Here is a 6,375-nt window from a genome sequence, read left to right on the forward strand (position 1 = left end):
GAGCCTCAATTTTCCATGAGGATCACAGAGAAGTCTCCAATGGTTTGGTTTTTCTTCTCACTTGGATGCCCATTTCTACCCTTTCCCCTTGCAGAGGTTTCTCCTTCTCACCTCTTTTTTGAGCAAACCTCAGCTTGGGTCACATCAACCCTGGCCTTGAGGTTCCAGGTGAGGAACATGGGTTTTGCTTTTTGTTCTGCACATCTTCACATCCCATTTGGAATAAATCACAGAATAAATCACAGGGTTAGGTTGGTTTTTTGTTTGTTTTGTTTATTTTTTTTTTTTTGAGGGCACCTTAAAATTTACCGTTTTCCAGCCACAGGTTGTGTCAAGAGCATCTTTGAGCCTTAGCTCTGCCTCTTTATTTCCCATTTCCAGCCACAACTTCTTTCTAAGCAGCCTGGGTCATGGATCTCACCACCCTCAAAGGGAAGAATTTCTTCCTAAGATCTCATCTAAATCTCCCCTCTTGCAGCTTTAAACTATTCCCTCTCATCCCATCACTCCACACCCTTTTCAAAAGTCCCTCCTCAGCTTTCCTGGAGGGTCATGGTCATGGTTTTGTACTGGACTCAGGAGATGTCAGGTGGGTCCAGCTGGGCCTCCAGGTCAGGTCCTTCTAGAAAATGGGGTTTGTTTCCCTTCCTTGGATAAAGTTTGCCACCAGTGTTAAACAGATGATGGAGGGTGGGGGCATCTTCCATTGGTGATGTTCATTTTTTCAGAGTTCTTGATGAATTTCACATTTTTTCATGATTAAAAAAAAAAAAAAAAGAAAAAAAAAAGGTGGAAATATAGTGAGCTTTCCCCCATTTTTGCCTATTTTTCGTGGCTTCTTTTTCCACTGTTCTCATTTTTTAACCTCTGCTGCTTGTTCAATGCTGGAGCCCAAATGCCTCCCATTGCTTTTTTTTTAAAAAAAGAGAAGTATTTGGGGGGAGAACTTTGCCTTTCTGTTTTGGCCTGTTTTGGAGCCTGGATTCTCAACAGGCTCCTACTTTTACTTTTTTTTCTTTGTTCTTCTCCACCCTTTTCTTGTCCTGTCAGATGAATCCTGATCTCATCAAGATCTCTGCATCTCCTTATCTCCATTCCATTGACTGCAAGAAGGTTGCTTGGTACAGAAAGTTAAGGCAATGGTCACGTCTTCAAAAGATATCAGGACTTCAGATGGAAAAGTCTCTCTGACTCAGGCTCCTGGGTTTGTCTGTCAGCACAATAATTCCCTGACTTATCCAGCTTTTTACAGCCCTGTTGGAGGAGAAGGATTTCCTCCAGGCTTGGGAAGCACAAGTTAAATCCTCAATTGTCCTGAGACCTTGGTGAAGCCACCACACATTTCTTGGCACCTCAGTTTAAAGAATCATAGAATTGCTCTGATTGGAGCTTTAAGATCATTGAGTCCAACCAATAATTTTACTGAGGCCACTACCAAACCATTCCCCTCAGCACCCATCTCCATGGCTTTCAAACACCTCCAGGGATGGTGATTCAACCACCTCCCTGGGCAGCCTGGGCCAGTGTTTAATAACTCTTTCAGAGAAGAAGTTTATTCTAATATGCAATCTAAACCTTCCCTGGAACCAACTTGAGGCCATTTCATCTTCTCCCATCACTTGTTACTGGGGAGAAGAAGCCAAACCCCCCACCTCCCTCCCACCTCCTTTCAGGGAGCTGCAGAGCATCAGGTCTCTCCTCATCCTCCTTTTCTCCAGGCTGAACAATCCCAATTTCCTCATAAGATTGTGCTCCAGGCCCTTCCTCACCTTTGTTGTCCTTCACTGGATTCAACCAAGCATTTTCTTGTCATGAGGGACCCAAAAGTGACCCCAGGATTCGAGGTGCAGCCTCACCAGTGCCCAGCACAGGGGGGGGACAATCACATCCCTTGTCCTGCTGGCCACACCAGTGCTGGTCCAAGCACTGGTACAAGCTGGTACACTGGTCCTACTGGTACAAGCCAGGATGCTGTTTGCCCATCTGCTAAATCAAGGGGAGCAAAACCCCCTGGGTTGCAGAGAGTGAATTTTTGTGATGTGCTGTCCATGCAGATGGGCTCCCAGGTGGCACGAGCCAAGGGGACGTTTGTCCCCATATCCAGCCAGCAGAGAAGGGAGGGAGGGATTTTCCTGAGCAAACAGAGATTAAACCATTGATCAAAAGCATCCTAAGTGGGCCTAGAGATAGGTCTATCAGCAGCTTGAGTTTGGTGCCCTCCCTGCAGAACGTGAAGGGCTGATGGCTCAGCTGTGGCAATAAGATGACAATGTTGACCAGAGGAGTTATCAGGGTTGGGGACAATGCCAAGACATGAGCAAACATGGGGTAGTAGCATGGCTAGAAAGACCCTGGGATGTAGCTGGAAACGGACGTCACCGAGGGCGTGAGCTCGATTCTGAGGCCAGGGACAGGAGCTATTGGTAGTCTAGGTTAGTATCAGGGACTAACTGTGACCAGCCTAGCACTGTGCCTGCTCTAGAGTGAGCTGCCTGGTTCCACCCAGCCTCACCTTTTATTGGCCCCAGGTCTTGGGCATGCTCAGTGGGGCCAGCCCTAACCGGGCACAGGTGAGACTGGGCACCAGCCAGGCTCATCACCCGGCGATTCCTGGCACCTGTATCCTACATTCCCCCCCCCCCCCCCCCCCTTTTTTTTTTTTTTTTTTTTGGTGTCTTTTCATGGGGGAGAAATGAAAAAAAAAAGAGTGCGAAGATCACAGTCGCGAGGTGCCTCGTTGTCCGGCGCTGATGGTTATGGCTTGGTCGGGGCAGGGCGCGTCCATTTGCTTGGTACCCAGAGAGGTCCAGAGTCTGATGAGACACAACTGTAACCTCTCCCAGTAAATAGCAAGGGCCTGGGCCCTGTCCATTGTCCCGTTGTCGGCTCCTTGTAATAAATTTGGATTTCAGGCATGTGGATGACCTTCTGCGACGAGTAATGTAATAGGACGGGTGGCTCCTGGGGGTCGCGGCTTAGGCTCAAGAAGTTTAGTGTAAAGAGAGCCTTACTAAGCCACATTTGTGGATCCATCATTTTGCTGTCTTTCTGTTTTTGCAGATATGTCTTCAGGGTGCGATTAGCTCTTCCCACGATCGCTTGCCCCGAGGACGAATGGGGGATTCCTGTGATATGTTTCACTCCCCAAGTAGCAAAGAATTGTTTGAGTTTTTCACCTATGTAGGCGGGTGCGTTGTCTGTCTTTACTACTTGAGGGATCCCCATGACAGCAAAACAGTTGGTAAGGTGTCGGATCACATGTAGAGCCTTTTCCCCCGTCTGAGCTGTCGCCCAAAGCATGCCTGAAAAGGTATCGATTGTTAGGTGTCTTCTGTCTTCCGAATTCTGGGATATGCATCACATCCATTTGCCATATTTCGCCAGCTTGAAGCCCGCGTGGGTTCACGCCCATTCCCAAGGTAGGCCCAAACTGAGCGCATTGGGGGCAGGCTTTAATGATGCCTTTTGCCTCCTCCCAAGTGATGGAAAAAATGCTCTTCAAGGCCCTGGCACTCTGATGGAATAGGGAATGGCTGTTCTGGGCTTTGGCAAATTCAGTCACTGGGTTTTGCAGGCCTAGGCTGACTAAAGAGTCAGCTCTGGCATTCCCTTCCCCCAAGCCTAGTGCTGTTTTATGGCTACGGATATGTAATATGCAGCATGGCTGCATTCGGATTCTTAGCGCACGCTGCAATGATAGAAAGAGTTCCTGTAGCCTTTTATTCTGCACTGGCTTGATTAGAGCATCCTCGATTCCGTTCGCAACTCCGACTGCGTATTGCGAGTCGGAAACGATGTTAATGGGGACGCGTTGCCACTGAGTCAAGGCCCATATTATGGCAAGTAGTTCCAGTGTTTGGAGATTGTCCTCGGTGGTGCCTGGAATCAGATGCTGCTTCCATTGGCCTCGGTCCTGCCATACGCAGGCAGCCATTCGAGATTTCTTTCCAGCATCTGTAAATACTGTTATTCCAGGCACTGGACGCTCCGGGACGATTGGCCGTTCGATCCACTGGAACTGACTGATGGCTTGAAGTCGTTCATGTTTCGGGCCATCATGACGTACCTCGCCAGGATATCCGAGTAGGGCGAGTTGTAGCGGCTCGGAGTGCTGCAACATCCAATCGAAATCAGTTGTCCTGATGGGGATGTTGATCCACTCCGGTTCTTGGCCGTCTACTTCTAGGCAACGTTGACGTCCCTTCCGGATGAGGAATGCCAGGATTTCTGTCTTCTGCCATATGCTCTTTTGGGCCGTATGGGGTGGGAATAGCCATTCTAGGATTGACAGAGACTCTGATGTTCTAGAGTCTCGGTTACGTATTCCGTCGTGTTTTTGTCCCTCTGGTTTCTCTTCCCTCGTGAAGTCCTGAAGGAGTAATGCGAAGGGGAATGAGGGGTGATTACATACCCATACTCCGATGGGGTGGGCGGCGTCTCGCCGATCCGCAAAGCCGGTTGCCAACTTGTGGATGACCTGCTTGAGGGCTTTTGAGTGCTCCTCTGTCCAGTCCACAAGTGCCCCTGGTTTAGTGCCCTGTAGCAAGGACAAAAAGGGGTGGATGTCCGCATTGGTGAGACCTATAATGGGTCTAACCCATTGGAGTTTGCCCACAAGTTTTTGGGTGTCATTCAGTGTTCTGACTGAATGAATTACCTCCAATTTTTGTGGTCTCACCATTCTGTTGGTCACTTTCCACCCAAGGTAGCTCCAGGGTGACTTCGTTTGAATTTTTTCTGGAGCTACTATTAGTCCTTTGGTCTTGAGCCGATCGGTCAAGACCTGGCTGATGTTTTCGGGGAACGGGGCTTGCTGGCAGAATAGGATGTCATCCATATAGTGATAGATGATCGTTTCCGGCATTGCTTCTCTGATCGGGGTGAGCGCCCATGCCACATATGATTGACATATCGTAGGTGAGTTTCTCATTTCCTGGGGAAGCACTACCCATTCATATCGCTTCGCCGGTTCACTCTTGTTGATTGATGGGATCGTGAACGCGAAGCGAGCGGTGTCTTCACGGTTCAGAGGGATGGTGAAGAAACGGTCCTTTAGATCGATGACCAGGAGATGCCAGTTTCTAGGTAGCATAGTTAGTAGGGGCAGCCCAGGTTGGAGGGCGCCCATTGGCCACATCTGGTCATTTATCTTTCTGAGGTCCTGGATAAGTCGCCATTTGCCCGATTTTTTTGGAACCACAAAGATGGGTGTGTTCCACGGGCTCGCGGACGGCTGGATATGTCCAGTGTCTAGTTGCTCTTTTATAAGTTGATTTGCGATGTTTAGCTGCTCCTTAGAGAGGGGCCACTGCTCCACCCAGACAGGGGTATCTGTCTTCCAACGGAGTCTGGGTGTTGGCGGCGCATCTGCAGTGGCCCTTATCGAAAATTTTGGAGGGGTTGGGAGGGTTCCAGGATGGAGAGGATGGCCCCTATCTGGCTCATCACATCCTGTCCAATCAACCCCCCGAGTTGACCGGGCAAAGGTAACACGTAAGGTCTCACAGTTACCTTTTGCCCTTCTGGAAACTTGATTTGGATTGGTCGTAGCGCTTGAAGGGGGGTGGAACCACCACCTATCCCCTGGACGGCGTCGGGAGCCATGGTCAGCTTCCATTTTTGAGGCCAGGCGTTTTTATTAATGATCGTTACATCGGCTCCGGTGTCCATCATCACGGGGAGAATTTTTTCCTCTCCGCCGGTAGCCAGATGAATATTTATGATCGGGCGTGTCTTCATCTGTTGCACCAAAGTTACTAAGGTGTTACCAGATGAACCGAAGGCCCGGTTGCCTCGCGCTGTCCGGATGTTCCTTCCCAGGTCCATTTTTGGAAGCAGGACCAGCTGTGCCAACCGGGTTCCTGCCTTGATTACCATAGGGGGGTTTAATGTGAAACACATTATTATTATCTCCCCCGTGTAATCAGCATCGATGACCCCTGGGAGCACTATTAGTCCTGCTAGACCTGTTGATGAACGCCCCATAAGCAATGTGCCAACCTTACTGTTCTCATGCACCAGTGGTCCGTAGGTCCGGGTCGGAATCCTGTACACAGCCGAAGTCGATAACGTAACATCTATTGCAGTGGATAAATCGAATCCGAGGCTACCCCGTGTTGCTGGGGCGGGGAGTCGGCCCACAGTGCCGGCCCAGCCACTTGTGTCGCCGCGCAGGGGCCTCTCGCGCTGTTTCTTCCGTTTGTTTGGAACCAGCACGCAGCATCATTATGGGTAGCCTGTTGGCACTGATTACACCACACAATTGCCTGGCAACTCTGTCTTTTATGTCCCTTGGAGTTGCACCGGGAACAGGATGAGTTGGATCTTCTTGGTTGGTTCGAACGGGGCGGCCGATTCGGGCGGTTTCTTTGTCCG

The sequence above is a fragment of the Heliangelus exortis genome, chromosome 3 (assembly GCF_036169615.1).
Source record: "Heliangelus exortis chromosome 3, bHelExo1.hap1, whole genome shotgun sequence".
Taxonomy (NCBI): domain Eukaryota; kingdom Metazoa; phylum Chordata; class Aves; order Apodiformes; family Trochilidae; genus Heliangelus; species Heliangelus exortis.